Raw genomic sequence first — 22,409 nt, 5'->3', positions numbered from 1 at the left:
ACAAGACAATTGTCATTTATCAATATAATGACCGCCTTTGATGTTATCTTTCCGCCACGCGCGTTAAGTATAGAATAAATGCACAGTAAATCGTCATCGCTCCATCAAGCATATCAATGAGCAATATTGGGTTCTGGCTTTTCGATTTGTAAAAAGCAATGTTGTTTGCGGTCAGTGTTAGAGATAATTCGGAGCAGCCCTCGCTTTCCAAATACGCTGAAGAACTATTTATTGGTTGTAGGTGTAAATCATTGACAAAGAGAATTGGCGTTGCCATTACTAATGATAGTACATTACATGCTTTTCGCATCGTTTAAGAAGGGATGAAGGATTATTATAGCAATTGCGTACTTGTAAAAGTCTATCAGAGCATCAGGGTTTGTATGTAAAACAAAAGACGCAAGAAGAAACGTGTGCGATTCTGATCGGAAAAGTGGACCTAAATGAAGACATTTACAATTAACCGAAACATTTTCTGTCTCTAATTCTAGAGATAAAAAAGGCTATTCTACTATAAATTAGCATTTACTACAAGCAAAGTTGGCCTAGTGGCTTGAGATTGAGACCTTTTAGTCTAATGTCATAGGTTCGAATTACAGCTGGCACCAACTTTCTTTTAATGTACGGAATTCGCGCTCGCTTGCACGACATATATTTTGACGAAACCGTTCATGGCTTAGACCTAGAAATGAATGTGTGTCAGGATCTAAGGCAAGGATAAAGGTAAAATTATGACGGAACAGATACATAAATCTGAGGCGTATATATAATTAGCAATTGTATTTTAATCGTGATTTTTATTGTATTAATTACATTTTGTATTGTGATTCATGAATCTTATAATTAGTATTTATTAATTTTTAATTGTTAATTGTAATTTTATTTTTGTTAATTTAGTTTACCACATTTTCCACTTTACCCTCCGTAGTACTATTTTTCCGTACTAGGGTTGCCTGGAAGCAACATGTCGGCGTTAAAGCGCCCTAATAATTTATACCTGTTTTCATCTGTAACGTAACGTGATTTTAATACATAAACCCTTAAAAAGCTTTGTTTTTTGTGTTCTTTAGATTTAGTTTTAATGTAAATATTATATAATTAGTAAACGGGACCGATGAGGTCACTGTGGAGAAATGGATATATTTAACTTGCATTTTTGTTTATATGAATATGAACTCCGAGCTATTGACCGTACTCAAGGTAAGATATTCATCTACAAATTAACACCTTTGCGTCCGTCTTATCCATACTTGATCAGCTAAGAAATCATGTTTATGAAAATAACGAAAGACGTTAAACGTACATTCTAGTTTTATGGGTTTTTAAGGAGTATTTTTTAGTCGATATCAACTTTGGGGTAATAAATACAGATAACATAACTTTCTCTGCAGCTGTGACACTTTTGACATTCAACACCTTTTGTCTTCAGTCACCGTGACCACGCACGCTGAAAGGCATGCGAAACGTCGGAAAAAAAATAAAATTTAAAATTATGTAAATAATTTTAAGTTTTTTATAGTGTTTTCTTAAGACAGATTTATTTAAATTAGTAACAAGTAATTCTTATCATGCTTATATAATTTATATTAAAACAATAGTAAATTAAGTTATATATATATATATATATATATATATATTATATGACCACTATGTATCACTATGTGTTACTACTGAAGTATTTGCGAACCAATTCGACGTCAGTTTTTTTACTTAATAGTCTCGTGACTGAGACATTTTTGGACATTAAAATATACCATATTTTAAGATTAATAAGTTATTTAAGTCTAGCCTAATTTACTTAAATAATGAACAACTAAGTGTCCTTAGTGAACTTAGTAGTTATATTCCATTAAGAGGATCCTATTATTGTGTTCTGTTTGTATATTTTTTTTTATAGAATAGATGGCAAACGGGCCTAGCCTCATCATAGATGTACAGTGATACCACCCAATGACATTCACAATGGCAGTGGGCTCGCGAGTGCGTTGCCGGCCTTTTAAGAATTGGTACGCTCTTTTCTTGAAGGACAAATAGAAAATAAAACGAAGTCACATGTGATTATAATTATAATGTTTTGAATACAAGTGAGGTGTTGTTTGAAAATCGATGTGTATTTAGACGAAGTATCGTTTATATCGGTCATTGTTAAAGGATGTATGTATTATAAAACAGCAGTTATATCAACATTATCGGAATCCTCTTAACTGATAACGATTTCGAAGTAATGACTTGGAAAATCTTTTGCTAATCATTATAGCAGTGGTTCCTGTTATGACGATATAATTTTTTGATAAAATCTTTGGTTTAGCATTAATCTTTTGATTATGAAAGATACAAAGTCACCAAGAGTAACCTGTCAGAGGATTACGAAGTCTATACTTAATTCGGTTAGGTCATTATGCAAAAAAACATTGATTTATTAATAAAAATATCAATTTGAACGTGGTAATTGTTTTGTTTTATCTAAATACGATTAAAAGGACCCTTTATTGCCCCGATTTATATATCTGTATTATATATAATAATAAATTTAAATATATATAATATTTAAACGAATGAGACTCAAAATATATCGGCGATTATTTTTGATCATTTTCCCGACAGACGGGACCAAAAATACTATTTATAGTACCAATAAGTTCTGAATTTCTTCTAAATAAAGGCATTAAAATATATAGGAAGAAATGAATAAGGAAAGGATGTGGAACAAAACATTGCATCAGAGCGACCCACATTGATAACAGCAAGACAACAAGTGTGCAACAAGCGAGCTAATTGAAACCTATTTCTGAGCTACCTATCAATTACGGCCAGGAATTTTTCCGCATTTTAAATTATTTTACGGCTGTAATTTACGTACTTTATTGAAGTCGCCAATTGATTTAATTCTTAATTCTTTAATTGATACGACTAATAATACTAACATTTACGGATTACGCCCATTCGTATAGTCAGTATTCCAGAATATAAGAGAGGAATAAGATACTTTAAAATATTATTTTGATGTCCTAATTATTAGTTTGGGTTAATAATACCGTGCATTTACCAGTATACGAGCGGTTTTATATAACCTGTGGCATAAAGTACTATTTTTCTGAATTACTTTTTTTATACATTCTACACGCCATTTTGTGTTCGTGTTGACGAACGTGAACGTTGATTCACAAAAGACGTCGTCAAAACGCAAGCTAATGCTATTTAAATATATAAAGCATTAAGAAATCCATTTCACCCTCGTGAAATGGCAGGTCAACTAGGTCTAAACTAAAGCCGAGTTTAATTATTAACGCTTAATTGCGGAAAGCTTATAATATTATAGTTATTGGCAATACCAATTTTAGCTCTCTATTGTTGTATTAAGTGTCTTGAACTTGAATTGTACCTGGGTGATGTATTTTCTATGACCGCTATCGCTTACTCCAGGTGATGGACCAAATAACCTATTTGAAATCAAGAATTAGGGAGTGGACGGCAAATAAGACAGTGAAGGAGTCATCTGTATGGTTATTCGGCGAGTGTAAGAAATTTAGAGTCAAATTAACTCTTCTATTAGTCGAAGACGCGAAACTGACCCCTGTCTTTAATAAAAGGAATGATTGAACGGGTTTGGCAAAGCAGAAAACACTTTTCACGGATTACCTTCACTATAGAGGCTCTGGTAGAATAAGAAGTTTGTTTAAATGACACTACAAATGCAATTTTATATTAGACTTCGATTTCAAACAGTTGCGGTGTGATTCAGAATACTTTAGTTAAATGTAAGCCTTTTAAATGCATATTAATTAAACGTGGAAATTATTTCTTCATGTTTAATTGCTCATTTCTCAGGAATGTAAAATACTCTTAAAGGGTTTGAGCGCCACTAACTTAAGGTTATGAGAAAATACAAGCTTTACTAACAATGTATATAGGGAACGATATTAACAATATGACACAAAACCCTTGTGCGAGGCGTGTCAGATATTAATAACGCTATCCGCACATCTATTATAAAGACATAATGTACGAGCCAAGACTACACATTTTGCTCCCTCAGAGATTTCTTACTTTTATAAACGGATATATTTTCTAAATCGTCGGAGTTTCGCCCCGAGAGTATAGCCAGACCCAAGCACTCTCTTCAATTGTTACTTGGCATTCAATCATCTCGTAGCAATTAACTTAATCATGGGATTAATAAAACCCTTTAATACTAAACACTTTTTTAAAAATTTTCACTATCAATTCAAAACTTTTTTCATTCACTAACGATCTTTAGTAACATCTTCTCAACCTGTCCTTTGCTCAATACGTATGTCTACATTTATTACGTCAAGTACCTAAAATCATGAGAATGTCAAACGGAAGAGACTAGCTGCCCACGACACAGGCAATCCTAGTGGTTGCTGGTGCACTTTCTCTTTTAACTATACACACTTTTTTATAAATAATTAACTTTTATCTTTCTTTCTTTCATTAATAATAAGGAATATATTTATTGCCAAACTATTGTCCACTCAAGCGAAGCGGGGACAGGCCGCTTCCTTCATATTTTTATTATAAAATATTTCTGCACAATTTAATATTAATACTCTGTTCTTATATATTATTATTATTAATACTCCTTCATTGTATCAGTGTTTCAGTTGAATGAATTTCGAATAAAATAATTAATCAAACGGAAAACGCAACGTCACGATTTCAGTTACAGATGAATGTGAATTAAATACGAGTTAGATTTGTTACTATTGAGGAAAACCGCATAATATTCCTACATAAATGCTTAGTTCAAAACATGTTATTACACAATTATGTCATTAATAATAATTACGAGAATTTTATTTAAACATAGCAACACAGTAATATTTATAATAAAATAAATTTGTTTGATTCTTTGAAATAACTATTCAACCAGTCATATGTTTTACAAATCACCTAAATACACCAACTGAATTATTACTCAATAATTATTTTAAGAATAGTACATAGAGACTATTGTATGTACTAACTCCCGTATCCCCAAATGGAGCATATATTTCTGCAAGATGAATAATGAAACATTGTTATATTAAATAGAAATTAATTAATTTAATTAGGCAATTACAGTGTGTGGCCTTATAAGTTTTCTTGTAAGATTCAGTTGTTTAAGCTTTTATATACAAAAACTAGCATTGGATATTGACCTTGCTAAAAAAATTGTTTATAGGCCGGCAAAGCAGTCGCGAGCCCTCTGGCATTGAGTGTCCATCGGCGGCGATATCACTTAACATCAGGTGAACCTCCTGCCCGTTTGCCCCCATTTCTAATATATAAAGAGATAAATGGGATAAACCGAAGATTAGATACATTTTGACTCATTATCGCAAATATGTTCTATGAAATAATCTCCTGAAATTGATAATGCAACTTGCGTCACTGATAACACACGGAGTGCACACTTTCTACATTCCTAAGGATTTGTTGCATCGCTGATGTCATGCGCTCCTAAATCTGAATCACAGCTTTCGAAGGTCTTCTATATGTTTTCTTCCAAACACTCGTATAATTTGATTCGGCTGCTATGTTTGTCTTTATGGTAGTCCAAGTGGTGTTCTGTAGCCCGAGTAGATTAGATGGACACGATGGACTTATGAGATGGACCTCTTGGAATACAATATAGCCAAGCACCATATATACAAACGTCTGGTACAAAAGGCTGATGACCAAAGATGATCACATCTACCAGTCCAGTCCAAGGGACTAAAATAAGACGACTGAGTCTTACCCAAAGAATTTCACCTAAGAGCAAGTGCTACAGACGCCTATTTAAAAAAAAACTGCACCATAAACATTTCATCCTGATACCACGTGTCGAAAAGCATAATAACTGGTTCGGTCTGACTAAATGTTCAGTCAATGGTTGCTCGCGAGATAGAACGCATGTCCGTTGTGTTATAAAACCGGTGTTGCGCGGGAGTTGATACGTTTTTGTTTTTACTAAATTTTGACAGTGACAGTTGCAGTGCATCTCCAGTGTATGAAATCTGAGGACTGAAAGCGAAACTTAAACATCTACGTGCGCAGGTGCGGTGTTTACCTTTTTAATACCTAGTACATAATGACCGGTACATTTACTGCACTGAATCTTGCGTTTTCAACATTTTATATAAATATTTAACGTTATTTAATTATCAAACCTTGGCTTTGATAAGTAAATAACCTTAACAGCCATTTGAAGGATATTTTGTTTTTCGTAATAAAAATTACTTAACATAATGTTGTAATTAACTGGACGGTCCCGGCTTCGCTGGACTTTAAAATGTGTACTTAGAAATAAACATAGCGTATCATATTTAGGGTAATGAAGCATTCTGATATTTAAAGAAAAAAATCTATTTAGAATATCAGTAAATAATAGACGTATGGGCTAAGACATTTCCAACAGCGATAAATATAGAATAATACATATTATTAGGTAATCAGCAAACCTTATTGCTTAGCAAACATTGAATCACATGTACCTAATTCTAAGATTTAACTTCTATGCGACTAAACTTTATTTAATATAATCAATTCACGCAATAAATTCTAAAAATAAATTCGTTCCTATGTATTACAATGAACGTAGTCATAAAACTATATAGGTCACATTTAGAAACTTCAATGACACAATAGTTTAATGTGTTATTTAACTGTTTCAACAATGTTACTTGTAACTTCTATGTATAGTTTGTTATATGAAAAAAATCATGTCATGTGAAATGTTCACTTGGGATTCTTAGGATTTTTAAGTTTACACCAACTAATAACTAATAAAAATATCTCCGCGGCTAAATATATAATAAATAGTATCACTTCTATAATGCAGCTGTATGAACTAGGCAATTTTGATTCAAACTACGGCTATACCAGATTCAATTGAATGAAATGAAACTATATTAATGCACTCGCGTTTTCTCATAAATAAATAATGCTTCAATATTTTCTTATACAATCTAGCTTTGACTTATGTCTCTAAGTTTTAGAAGATAGATTTTAACGCATTTTCAAGTAGCGATTGTCAATTTTTCAGAGAGATCTATCAGAATAATTGTTTATGCTAAATTTAAAAAAAAAACACAAAATATTCAACGCTTTATGAATAGGTAACAGTTGTAGATAAGTATATAGGGGACAAATAAACTAGAAACAAAACTGGAGGATGTATATTGTTAGTGCGAATGGGTCGCAGGAGTCGTCAGGACCCACTCTTCTCTATTGATTAATCAAACGCCTTTATTGCATAATGACCAAGATTCAAGAGCTATTGACCGTTTGATACATCTAGATCATTCTGTTTGCAACAATATGTCTCCATGTGCGGAAGGTTTAAGAAAACCGTTACTGAAACACATGGAGACTAAAATCTAACGGTTTTTTTTTGCCCATTTTGGTATTCTAATTAGAAATGTATTAAAACATCCTATATGTACACGTCTCTCTTCTACTAAAAGAGATTTTCTCACTCGATTGCACCCTTGGTCATCGTTTCTAGAATTGGAAGACGACTTTTATATTGACGACTTCAGTAGTAGGCATCCAAGATCTTTTTATAATAGGTGGACTAAAGGCAGTGTTAGCTACCACGCCATTTCTTTGCTTAAACACGTAATTATAGTTACTTTTTTTAATAGAACAGGGTCAAATACGCAGAAGGTTCACCTGATGTTAAGTGATACCACCATGGACACTCTCAATGCCAGACGGCTCGCTAGTGCTTCGCCATCCTTTTAAGAATTGGTACACTCTTTTAAAATAATTAGATATAAAACGAATTGGTTCAGAAATTCTTCAGGGGGCAGATGGTACCTTATAGTGGTGGTGCGCTGCAAAAAAATGATTTAGAAAAAGGCTCAGTTGTAATACGACGGAAATCGAGGTGATATGGGTGGAATTTCGTATTCTGCCTCGATGTCCGCTGAGAAAGTAATACTGGGATCCGAAACTTTTTATATAGAACAGCTTACGTCGACATTTCTAGTAAAATATGCCATTAACAAGTGCACGGAACCGAAACAGGCAGGCAAGGCATTGTTAAGTCAATTAGGCAACTTGCTGCAATTTAAGTAAATGTTAAAAACGCGTATATGGCGCCACCCTGATACATTCCTTGCAATAATAACCCATAAAGCCTTGTATGGTAATGGTATTTATTCTTTGTTTGCCTAACATGATTATTAAAAGCTGAAGGCATGTCCTGGAATTTTAAAAGATGTTCATTCTGCGTATGTCTGTAAGTCAAAGGCAAATACATTGGCTTTATCATGTGTATATATGTTAACTCAAATAAATACAGTTTTTAAATCTTTATATGTATATATATAATATCAAAGTTTACTCTGAACTATACGAAACGGGTAAGATAAATTTAAATTTGTCCATAAATAATACCGTGAATTTAAAATTAGTCTTAACGTAATATTAAAGTTAAATATTTAATACAATTCACTTTAGAGATGTAAGTAAATACGGTTCAAACATTTAAATTAAAGTGTTAATAATTTAGGGATAATCCCGTAGATTGGCTCACTGTGGACCCAGCTCTTGGATATTAATCATAAAACGGACTACTACTGTAGAGAAAAAATAGAACATCAGGTATATAGCCAAGATAATATAGAGTATAGCTATATGTATATCATTTAAACATCAGCCACAAAATCCGGTAAAGATTTTTTTTCTGTTAAATGATATTGAGTCATTATAAAATGCAGCCCAAATTATATCACATCAACAATCCTTTACTGGAATTCTACTTCTTTAGTTTAATCTAAAGCTTTTAATAAAAATAATCTTAACAGGTTTCAATATAGAATTAATTGCTTCAATGAATATAATGCCGGGCATCCAATCATCCGTTGTATCTATTTGACCCAATCTTAGCTCATAGGCCAAGTTCATGAGCAATTTTCAATACCGACGAGCTCGTAAATCGATACATTGCTGCTCTTATTCCTATATAGTATTTAATAGTTAATTTAAACGATTATCTTGTAACTTACATCCATATTTCGTTGTTACCTAGAAACAAACAACATTATTTCCCGCCGCGCGATTAATTGACGTTTCGTGAGTGACATTGACAATTAGCACATTGTCACTTGTAGACCATAAAGATAAAGACATCCCAAATTGTTCATACATAATTCTATATTACCATAAACAAGAAGAAAAAAAATCTATATTACTTTGATTAATGATTATAAGACAATGAGTATTCAAAAACTTTTAAAATAATTTATAAACCTGCACCTGTTATCTTAATGCAAAGCTATGCTATGGTATTTATCGATTGAGTTCATGACTATAAACGTGAGTAACTGAATGAATGTATACTCAACGATTATTTAATCTCATACGACATTATGATCATGTTTAGGGCCCTTTCTACATTTTACGATCACGATAGTAGAATATGAATTATTTATTAATGGACAGTGCCTTAATTACAAGATACATATTTTTAGTTTACAGACCATTATGTGAGATAAAATATTTACTGTTTCAATCAAGATAGCGATGGTTTACATTGTTTCAGGAATGTTTAGAATCATGTGATTCGAAACATTATACTTAGAAATAATCGCGGTACCGACTTTGTAGCGGTCCCACGCTGGCCGCTAGATCGCATTACATTGCATGAAGGCAAACAATCAAATGTGTTGGAATATACTAACAATTATGCTGAAAAACTAAAAATGACAACCGAAACTGGTGTTTACATATACGAAAATCCCATACAACGGAACTGTTTCATATTTTTCTACGAAAAGGTTAATAATATATCAACTGACAAACCGTTATTATTCTTAGATTTATGAAGAATTTTGTTTATGGTTTATCGTTCGATCCCGATGTTTCGGCAATTAAAAAAATAAAACACCGTAATGAAACATGAATGTAAAGTGCATTATAATTAAAACGGGGACAAGTAATTTAAATTATGAATTTTGTATGAAAACGAACTTGCTGCCAATCCTATTTAAACTTGGACGATGACCAAATTAAATTACAACAAGTAAACAAATCGTTAAAGAAAACATGTTTAGTATTCCTCAGGGCATAGGTTGTCTATGAAAGACATCCCACGCAAACTTAAATTTATGGTTTAGTTTAATGACTTGTAAAATAATATTTACTACTTATCTAACCAACTTTACTATGGAAATTAGTCCAATAAATTCGTAGTTTTTTGTTAGTCGACTGTTATTTTTTGCAAGTTTGACTTGGACACTAAAATCAGAAAGGATTTACAAAGAACATGTTTTATTATTGCATTAATAACTTACAACTTGGCACAATGTTACGTAGAAACAAATGACATCGGTGACGTTTCTAAATGCGAAACTTTTTACTAACCACAGACCTTACACAGGTATTTTTCTTGCTAAAACTATTTTAGTGGCCTATATGCATAACCTGTGCATAACTGGCGCCATCTGGTTCCTAACGGTAATACTAGATACCAGGCTTTAACGTATTCTGAATTATGTGATACATCATACGAACCGCGTAGAGGAGGGGCCTTGATTATCTTTTGCATTACACTGATAGTACGGACATTTTATTTAATATGAAATTCTTTTGTAAGGCATTATTTGAATTTATAAACGTTGTTCAAAAATAAATATAGAAGTAAATGTTCTATAATGAAACGTAAATAAAGTTTATAAATTATTAAACAATTTTTCGAGGTTTGTTTCACCAATGACTAAAAACGTTAATGCTAAATGTTTATAGATTGATCGATACCCCACAACCCTCAATGAGCACAGCAGACATTTCTAAAACAGAATTATAAAGAAATATAAGAACGTTTCATTTTATATAGGAAGAAACAGTTGGATTGAAAACGTTACGCTAAAACCATTATTCAAACTCCATTCCGTGACCAACTACATTTGGAAATCGTAAGGCAAAAGTTCGTACCTTAATGGTACAGCGTTGAAATTAAGGATGTATTACAAGTACACAAATAGATCGTTGAAAGTTTTGCAGCCAAATTTCTGAATCACGCTCAAAATGGGAATTGAAATGCGGCCTCACGTCGCCAAGTGCACAATGCACGTTGAGGTAATGCAATGTTTTAGGAACTTGAGTCAATAAATGGAAAACTAACACAGTCAAATTAGGTTATCCCTGTATACTGTTTATATTGATTCATTATCGCACCTGAAAGGGGTACAATTTCACATTTCATAAAGCAAACTTCGATTGGAATTTTGAGGTAAAGAATATAAGAACGTATCAGAATACTTTATTTCAGAAATAATTAATTATATAATATCTAATTTATTTCAATTTTTTCGCTTCATGCATTTTCTGATATTCTTTTTTTTATCACTTCTAGTTAACTATTTAATTTCAGCGAGATATTCATGCATATTTAATAGTGAAAACACAAATTAAAAACAAAATTATCGGCGTATTAAATTGTGTCCTCTTACAAACGTCGCAAAATAAAACAAAAGCTATCATATTGCATTACCTAGTGTTTACTGTTGGTCTAGACATTTCTTATATTACACAGCGCATTTTTAAGTGTCGAATGATGTCAGCTTACAATGCTTTCAAAGTTCTCGAATTTCTTCTAAGATATTAGATATTGTTTTTAACTAAGCGGGTATGCAGTGTTATACTGTACTCATCTGACAGTTCATCACACCGTAAACACAACTTGATAGAAAGAGACAAAAGAGTGAAATAAAATTGAATTAGTTTTTGTAAATTTATATAAACCTGTTTTGTAGTCTTTTAGGGACATTTTTTAAGTGGCTTGCCTTATTACCAAAGAAATATTTATTATTTTACCGAGAATCGATATTAAAACCACAAGTTTATACTATATGTATTGTTAACTCATGGCCTTTAATTTTGAGTGTAAACAGGAAAACATTGTCCTTTTTTTAAATTTCATCAATTTATACATGAGAGGTGTCAGTAATCCTCTTTTCCTTTTAATTCAAAGTAATTCCAAAATCCTCAATATTTTAGCATTACAGTGATGTTTCGGTATCACCTCAATCGATTACGACATGCGTCAGTCACGTAAATTTTGTCCCGAAATAAGCGTGAGCAACAATTTCGAGAAAGTAATGTTAAGATTATTATTAATGTTAAGATACTTCAGTATTTACAATAATATATCGATTTTAAATCGATTATGACAGTATATTGACAACTGTTTTCTATTTCCTTTTTTATATTGTCTACTTTCCTATCTTTTATAGGTCAGTCGGAACTTGGATTGAGTAGTTTAATTATAAAATTGTTAGTATTATATAGAAATTATTACAAAAAACATAAAATTCACTAATATATCAAATGGATGACATTAGTTGCCCACGACACAGGGAATTATAGCGTGGCGGCTAGTGCGCTTTCTCTTTTGAAGAAATATCCTTTTTTTAATATGTGGAATAAAGTTTTTTCTTACTTTTCTTTCAAAGTTTTTTCTTTTTTTTTAATATCGATATTTTTATACATGTCTGAAGGGTTACGTTTAAAGCAATATGCCTATCAAAACAACAAGTACAAAAATTATTGACCATATAAAAATTACATCATTTATTAACAATACTGTAATTTTTCGATTTATGTTTCAAGTATATCTGAAATCTGATAAAAAACAAAAACTTATCGGGACATTGATACGATTTATAAATATACACCCGATTGTCAAATGTCACGTTTTGACAATTAACAATATAAATATCATCTTACAGAGTCAACTGTGTTTTATATCAAAGACATTCTCGTAAAATTAGGACATTTTAAAAACAATTTATAAAGTCCCCTCTAATCAAAAATGGTTGTCGCGAGTGCATTTTATTTTCTCATTTTTCTCGTTCCGAAACAAGTTTAGCCTGAATTTGGTTTAGGGTCCATCTACAGATGTTCCAGACTTGAAATGTATTTTAATAGCTTCGTATGCCTTTTGTAAAGTCAGTAATAACAATGAATTACTATGAAAGAAAAGGGAGATGCGATTTTAATTTATATTACTGAATAGAATACATTTTCATTGAATGCGCGCGTTGACCAATCACAGTCAAACGAAACACCATGTTTACTTACTGCTTCCTTAAAGAAGTGGGTATTTCCTACCTTAAAGTCTGGATTTTCAACTCTGAGATTGAGAACTCACGATGCGAGAATTTGAATCTCGAAATATTTTACTGTATATAAATGGATGATAGGTTAAGTACTTCTACATGACAACTACGTGTGAAGAGACTGAAAACTAGCTGTAGTAATTAGCAACCATATAAAAATAGTTGTCATAGCATATCTCTAAGTAGTGAGATAGTACACCAATAGACCAGTCCACACGTTTACTGGTTTTATCAGTTTAAGAAGTTTACGATGTGTATCTCATCAATGGAGTTTATAAACATCCTGTTGAAAATACGCGCCAGGTTTGCGCTCAGCCTTGAATCTTGACCTTGGAGCGCAGATTTAGTTTAGCACAGTAGTGTGTTTACCTGTATTTTTAGGCCGAATAGCGATAAAAAGTAGATAAGCAAATTAGATACTTCGCGTAACTTTGATTGTAGAATAACGTTACTGATAGAAAACACATTATTTATTTAATAATACTGTTAAATGTAAATTATATTAGTGAAAAGTTATAATAACTTTGTATTACTCCACTTCTCTATGGTCATTTCTATCTTTCTGTCAGATTGTTTTTACGTTGGAATAAAGGAGACTAGATAATATTTTTGTTAATAAATCGTAGAAGCGAGCAGTGTCTGGCACAGAAGTCTGATCTCCTACTTGCCTATTAGATTGATCATGAAAGAGATACAGAAATCTGAGGCCCAGACCTAACAAGGGTGTAGGGCCGCTGATTTATTTTATTATAAAGCATAGTCATCACAAAAATATAATAATAATAATTAAGCTTCATTTATTCCTAGAAAAATTGACAAAATATTTTACTTTTCACAAAAATTATATTTAAATATATTTTAAGCAAAGCTTCATATGAATTAGCTCATATAGGCTCATCTTAAATAGTTACTCAAATAATTACGTATTAGACAAAATATTCTAATAATAAAGCGATGAAGTAATTATAATTTTCTTACGTCAATACTACAATAAGAAAACACCTCATTGCGAGAAAGACGTCGTAAGGTCGAACCCATTAAACATGTTTAGCCGTGTGTTTAATCATACTAAACGTCTCTCATCAATTAGCATAGTAATGCAATTCGAAAAACTCTAGAACAATATTTAATCTGTGTTTTATCAATGTCAATTGTCAAAGTTGTTAAAAATACTGCCTTTTATAATTCAAAGAAGATTTTATGAAATGAATTACCAACGAAATAATGTTTGTTTCGGAATGGAAGATTACTGTTTTTTGCCTTGCATGTTTCGCAATGAAGGAATTACAAAACATGCAAGGCAAAAAACGCCTGCAGAAGTTATGTGTTTTGTGTCAATTGTCAAAGTAACTAAATTACAAAAGGATTTATTTGTAAAAATAATTGTTCTGTGTCAAATTGTAGATTCATGAATGGATCCTAAAAAAGACAATTGTTTAGTAGTAAACACACAGAATGTTAATCTTGTCTTTCATATTTATCATATATCCAGTCTATCTATATTATATAATAATGAAAGAGACAACCGTACCTCAGAGGTTAAATTTCAAACTAATGTTTCCAAGATATTAAAATTGATAGTATTGTTATCCTGCTATCTATATAGATTATACAATGATAAAATATTAATGAGTCATAAATATAACATACACAATATAAACCTGCTTCATAGGGTGGAAGTTTGCCAAATCTAACGTCATTTATCTGGCACATCTACGGGAAACGCTTGTACTTCCTAATTGTATTCCGTCATTACAATATTATGAAGGATGTTTATAACATAGATAGTCTTAGATAGATCTTTTTGATATTTTTAAGGCAGATAATATGCAGTGTTTGACAACACGATACTATGAATGTTTCACCGGTAATTACACAAGGACCATACGATATGCGTTAGCCAGCAAACCTTGGAATCGTTTGCTTATTCGTATCGTTAAGAGAAAAAAAGAAAGAAATGAGCTTCTAAATTACATTCTAAATTCCAATTATTAAAAAGAATACGAAGATAATCAAACTTTTTTGTCAGGACCTCTCCCTCTACCTCTCCTCTCTTTAATTTAAATTTAGTCTCAATGCATTTAAACGCTGTAGATCACATTACATTAAAAAAGTAAAGATATTTTGGCAGTTAATGTAATGAAGCTTTAATGAATATGAGCAGATGATTTTAATCGCTGACTTAAGTAACCTTGACCGTAGCGTTGAACCAAAAATCCATGCAGTGTCTGTTACGCTGGCGTGCGTCCAAAGCTTTCTAAAAATGGTTTAACTGCATTTCAATTAACTGACGATTCATCGGATAACATTTTAAAATGCCTTAAGCGATCGTAAAAACTTCGCAAGTGATTTACATCTGATTTACGCGATTGCAGTTTTTTAACTCGCTATAAATTTTTAAAACATCGTCTTTTGTTTTATAGCGTCATTATAATATCCCCGTTTTTGTTTTCGTCGCCTTGGGACGATTAATAAACATTACAAGTAGTTTTTTTATATCGGTAAGCGAATTGATAAGTAGTGGAAGGGTTTCGTAAAAACATACTAAATTTAGCTTATTAAAGTTATTATTGCCACAGGGCAAGAATATATATGCGTTCACAGTGTGTAGGAAAATCTGACACCACACATTTACTGTTATAAACTTTCCAAGTTCTTTTACAAAATATTATAATTATTATTTGATATAAAGATTTATATTATATCAAAATCTTCATAACAGGAATTGCCAAATTCGAAGTGGTATCTACAAAATCACGCCATACTGGCCTTCCATAAAAGTCGAGTGATTATTAAGATAATCCTTATAATTCGTATTACGTAATTATGTGTGAGGAAGATCACTCTCTTTTGTTTTAAGTCTATAAGTAAAAAGGTCATTGTCATTTATTAAATGTTTAAGGTCAGTATTTACTATTTTAGTCCGTTATTTATTGTAATAATCAATGTTAGTTTTGTAATATATATTTAATAACCTCTAAATTTATAAATTATATCTTCCTTCACCATACTAGCATGTCTTAATTGCGCACAAAACATAAACTGTATTTTTTATATTAAATTTAGTCGTCATATTACGATCTAATAAAGTCTCAGACCTTACAAGATTAATAGAACCGAATAATTTAAATTTTGAGGTTCTTCTTCTGCTTCTTTTGCGCGTTAGGGAAAAATTATGAGTGTAATTTTTTTCGATACACCGTCACAAAATACCGACACCCTGAAGTTAGCATAGTCAATATTTTATTTAACAAGATCATGCGTAAATACCATTTTTCTATTGTTAGTGTCGTTTTTCTACAACATACAATAAGGCGAAAGATAAAAAAATTAAAAAGATTTTTACCTTGTTACGCCAAAGTATTACTTCTAACGCGTGTACATAAGTACACACACAAATGTTTTTTTTATTAAATTCAAGTATGTTTTAAGAGCTTAGTACAGTGTGGTACAAAATAAATAAACTTTTAAGCCCGCGTAAGCCCTTTCAAATATCAACGTAGGCTATTAAAAAATCTATTAAACCACGTAACGAGGAAATATGTTCTGTTTTTTTTATATAATAAGAAGGCAAACAAGTCTATTGGATGAAATTGATTGATGATTGAAACCTATTTCTAGTGGCCTTTGCGGGAGGAGTGCACTAACTAACTTTAAATGGAGATCGTATCTCTCAGGAAAAACCCCCTTCGTAAGTCGATTCCACAGTTCGCAAAAGAAAGTGCTTTGTGAAACGGACTGTGGCAGACTTCCATCCATGGTGATGTTGATGGAATTTTGAATTGATACGGGACGTTCGGTGTTGAAACGACGCAGGAGGGATCAACCCAAAAATTCTATATTATAACGTTAATTTTAATATTGGCCAGATACCTCTTTGGCTATCGTATAGGGTAATATTTAAATTGGTTGGATTATAAACAAATTTATAAATGAAAGAAGGAATAATCTTCAGTAATACATCGGTAATAGATTCAAATTAATGGAATTTATTTTAGTTATTGCAATGAAGTAATAATATTTTTGTGCTCCCATTCTAATGGGGTATGCGCCTGTTTTATTGGTATTTTATCAGGCAAGCACTTTTAAGCAACGGTGATTCCCGCTTATTCATTTAAACTAAATCATGAATTCTATGGTTCAGACAATTATCTATCTCTTTTCATCACAGCGTAAACATAAGTTAACGAAAGTAACAAAAGCGCTCAATCAAAACAGTGCAATTAGGCTGATTTATCTTTTATGTCTACATCATCGTTTCTCAACCCTTTTTAAATTGCGACCCAAGAAAAAGCCAAAAAGTTAAGTAAAACCGTCTTGTGACCCCGTCAGTGTATAATAATATGTACATGGCGTGGTATATTAACTATTCTTTTGTACCTTTATGTAGTTTCTATTTTGTATTTTTCAACAGAAAAACTTCGCCACTTGAGACACGATAAACTACATAAAATAAGGTGAGATACGATGTTTATTATTGTCTTTTACAAGGAAATTTTTGTATAGTTTTACCTCAAGTCTATCAATGGACATTCGTAAAGTTCCCACTCAAATGTGCTGTGTGAAAAAACCCATCAATTGGTGATATTTTTCATAATTGTAACAATTAAAACGTAGTAGAAATTCATTGACGCCTCCAAGATATAATTAGACGCGCGTCAGATTGCTTATGCGCATCGCATCGGTTGCATATTTGCCCCATTTAATACTGTGTATTGTTATGTAAATACAATTCTCTACTTTCTGTTGTGGTAAACAAATTTATCCTAATTTATTGCTGACACCCTCGCAAACACCGTCAGTTAATTGTGATTGTGAAATCAAGTAATGACAAAGTTCGAAGTTAATTTATATTATCTGTTCGTTTTGGTGATATTTTGAATACGTTGATTTTAAACGAGACACAAACGATTCCTTACGAGTAATAATTATCTTAAATGGAACAATTAATACATTCAAAAAACATACATACTTACCTCTTGAACTGCGATTATAAAGTATATGAAAGTAATAGTTATTTTCATTCCCTATTACACATCAGATTTTTTATTACACAATATGTTATAAGTATACTCGTATTTACTATACGTATCTGTCTCTTTTCATCTCAGCGTAGCCTTAAATGTTCAGAAAGAGATGACCGAGTACTTTAGCACTACTGTAGATAGATACGTTTAAGGACTTTAAACCCATAAAGTTTCGTGTATTCACGGTCACGGTCGATAAGAATTATTTGACAACACATTGTAATCTGATAATATAATATAATAATTCGGGTTTCCTGCCATTAAAGGCACACTACCACAGGGACCAAACTATAGTTTTCTGTTTTACCATTTTTATTTATTATTAAGATATCTTTAATACGAAATTAATATATGCTGTAAGAAGCATAATAAAATGCGTAATAGTTCTCAAAAGGCGAAACAACACTATAATAAACTTGGTTCACACACCTACATTCGCTCGTAACGCTTATATGGGAAACCACCCAAGTTTACGAGTCCGAGCGCCGGAAAACAAAAAGTAAGCAAAGTTAAATACATATGAATGAAGGCCTTACCATGTTTTACAACCTGTTATCATTATGAATGTTATCAAAATATACGCCCATAAGGCTAATCGAAACATTTTGCTATTCGTGTATCGCATCAGTTCAATACGTTTCCAATTAATAAACAAAACCTCTATTGAATATCAAAATTTCATTAGTTCCACAAAGGTAACGCAAAAAAGGTTTACTGGAAATATAGCGCCACAGAGTAACACATAGAAATTCGATTTTTAAAATTGGAAGTTTTTGTTGATAGTGATACATTCTGTATAATTAAATCGTGTTATTTTTTATGATCTATTTTCTGCAGCATACACTTTAAATAAAGAAGTAGCCAATTAATGAAATCTTGTCGATGGCCAGAAACAATATTGTAATTTTATATATGATTATAATACTATAGTGATTAGTATGAATGAATAAAATCTCACAACCTGTTATCAAAACTATCAAAACATTTTTACTCTATAGTTTATGGCTCTGATTAGACAGAATGTAGGCCACAGCCACCAACACAACACCTACGTTGTGTCAAAACTAGAGTTCACAAATTTTATCACTGCAAGATAATGCGAGATTATTATAAATATTGGTTTTGTATTAATTAACCAAATGTTATAATGTTTATAAATCGCCAAACATACATGGATTGAAGGCGAAACAAAATAATATTATTAATATTTCTTTTCGTAACTTTATATTTTAAAAGTCTCTTCTCTATGTCAATATCTACCAAAAACCTAAACAATTTAGCAATTTTAGTGTAAAAAATACAGAACGTCCACAATGTTCTGGCTTAGGGTTTGAAATAATGTAGTTATGTTATGAAATATTTTAAAAATTTCAAATGAAGACAAAACTTTTTTCGAACAACCCTTGGTTGGGTCAGTACGTGCCTTGTTCTTTAATCCCTGCATTTGAATTCATGTCAAGATTTTAATAAAAAAGAGATTTATCCAGGTAAAACTTTTTCACATCATTCCTCGTAGAATAAAAGTTACACCCATAAAAGAAAAAAAATTTACTTTGATCTTTAAATTAACGTAACTTTAATATATAATAAATATTACATTTATTTTTACACAAACATCTTACAAATTACGTATAATTTTCAACATCTTAGGAACAAATTTTGTTTATTATATGTGGTATTCTGACAGTCAAGACAATCTGTTTTGATTCAAATAAAACCAAATAGCAGCTTCAGGCCACAATAGTGAGAAAAAATTATACATAATAATGTAACGACTTATTATTAGCTATTTAATAATTTTTAGGTTTTTCAAATATACTAATACAAAGACACCATAAATATGTATATGGGGTCGTGTGTGTCTTCGTATATAGTATATATGTATGAATTTTCTTGAGGATCTCAAGAACCCAGCTGATATGGACGATACTCCAGCTGTGCAGGTTTCAATCAACATTTGGCAATTGTTTTTATAAATAAATAAATAGGTACTTTTCAATAAGTTTGACGATTTTGTTCAATTTTCACGGTGCAATCAATGACAAATATGTTATAAGACATGAGTGACTTTAATTTATAATATTCTAGCTGCCCCGGCGAACTTCGTTCTCCTTACTGTAATTGTAACTAAACATGTACGTAAGAATTTAGAAATAGTTTTATAAACTGTGACAGTTTACTTCTTCTGGTTTTAAATAAAAAGGAATTTAAATACAAATGTTTACTAGCGCGCAGCGACCTTGCATACAGACATGCGATAAGCACGCTAACCAATGCAGCGCAACGGTGCACGAGATTAACGAGATAACGATCGTCACAGTTACCTAGCCGACATTCTTCAACATTTATTAAATTCACTTACAAATGCTTCCGATCTCAACTTAACACCGGAAATGAGATAACTCACCCGCGTTTAGTCGTACCGCGATATTTGCTATTAGCTTCCTCGATGAGCATAGCAGTAGTTCTTGAGATCTCAAATACACTAACTGTGTAGCTGAATAATGTGTATAGTTAAGAAAACACGCACGCTGTAAAGCACGCGAAACGTCAGACAAATTTAAATTGAAAATTATGTAAATAATTATAAGTTTATAATAATAATACATAGCTTCAATCCGTTTAAAAAGTGTTTTCTTAATGTGTAAAAGCTATGTTAACAAAAGACAATACTAAATGTGTATAGTTTATATTACCTTGGTTTAGCCGAGGGGCACGGCTAAGATTTAAGCATCTTATCCTATACTTTGTATAATTCAATCTAATGAAACATTTCTGATGTGTTATTATATTTCTTAAGTATCACTTCCCTCCCCCCATAAAATCTGTTCATATAAAATTCTCGTGTTTGTAACCAAACTATTCCGAATTAACCGATTTTTAAGATTTTTTTGTAGATCAGTAGATCTGAGTTCAAAAAAACTATTTACCTACACATATAACCTATATAACGCTGATAAAAGAAGCCAGACACAATTCTTTTTATAAATATTAATTTCATTTTAATATCTATATTAGAGTACTGAAATAATCTATCAGAACAATATTTGCCGGGTCAACTAGTTATTTCATATGTAAAAGTTTTGCTGTAATAATGTTTAACTCAAAAGGCATTTGGGTTGATGATCCTGACAGTGTTGGTCTTTAATATTTCGCCTATAACACAATTTATGAACATTTGTATAAGAAGCCTATCATACGAAGCAGTACCAACATATGGCCAGGAATTAACAAAACACGGCTGTTCAATTTGGCTTATTAAATACACATTGGTGCAATCTATACCTACACAGCGGTCACAGAATCTAGGGTAATGATTGAGCGTTGTAAGAATTCAATGGTGCCATAAATTGAAATGTACTATCGAGTCATCAATCGCTAAATGAACTGCTTTATTGTATGCACTAGGTGCAGTCTGGATGACTTCATAGGTTAAAGTAAAACTATTCTATCCGCTTATCCATTGTTGTTTATTTGAGTTTAGTTGATTTTAATTACTAAAGTATGTAATCTAAGCAACGGTGAAACTATTAAAAACAAATAACCATTCCAAAAATCGTAAATCAATCAGACAGAGAGTTGTAGTCAAATTGTCGTGTGCATCATTTAGCTGTTAAATGATGACAGTCAAAATTCTTGATATTTAAGTCAAGTTCTATTTTTGATTTTCTGCAAATACCTTAAAGAAATTATCAACACGACTTGTGATACAATATACCCGAGAGTGAAATAATAGTCACGGCTTATTTAATTAATTATTAAGTAATGTAAAACAGATAGTAAAAGTAAAGACTTATATTTATTATTGGAACAAATTGATGTTATCTGGCGTGCGCTAGTCAAGATACACTGCGTCGCGTCGCATCGATTTAGAATGCAAATTGTATTTATTGTACCCATATAATAACCATATATATGTATAATAACCTTTGAAACGAGACACATTTTTATAGTGATTATCACATTTCGTGCTTTGATTCGCTACACAGATTTGATGGTTGGTTAAACACGAATATCATTTGTCAGTTCATTGCAGGCGGTACGCTTTTATTGTCAATTAAAGTAGTTAAATCACGTGTAGAATTTAAATTGTAAATGTTACGTGTGTAGTTGTGTAAATGTAACAAATGTTCTGCAACAATGTCCTAGAGAATTGTTAATATTGCTTCTAAACAGTGAAAATGTTGGAATAATATTTCTGTGTCGACAAAGAGAATATACTCGAAAATTACAAGTTATGTTTTATAGGAAAAACGGTAACAATTTATTT

The 22,409-nt window shown here is 31.5% G+C and overlaps 2 protein-coding genes across 2 annotated transcripts in view; one reads left to right on the top strand and one right to left on the bottom strand.

The window, feature by feature from the left end:
• Positions 1-22,409, bottom strand: part of LOC123707765 (synapsin) — an 85,314-nt gene that overhangs the window by 17,795 nt on the left and 45,110 nt on the right. The gene's annotated exons all lie outside the window — the stretch shown is intronic.
• The window catches only part of LOC123707358 (tissue inhibitor of metalloproteinase), a 44,607-nt gene continuing 28,078 nt past the window's right edge, over positions 5,881-22,409 (top strand). The window contains exon 1 of the mRNA XM_045657358.1: positions 5,881-6,042. The gene's annotated coding sequence lies outside the window, so the exon portion shown is untranslated. The remainder of the gene's footprint in view (positions 6,043-22,409) is intronic.

This window comes from Pieris brassicae, chromosome 3, assembly GCF_905147105.1.
Source record: "Pieris brassicae chromosome 3, ilPieBrab1.1, whole genome shotgun sequence".
Taxonomy (NCBI): Eukaryota; Metazoa; Arthropoda; class Insecta; order Lepidoptera; family Pieridae; genus Pieris; species Pieris brassicae.
Note: the sequence above shows the minus strand (reverse complement) of the source record. Positions and strands in the feature narration are given on the sequence as shown.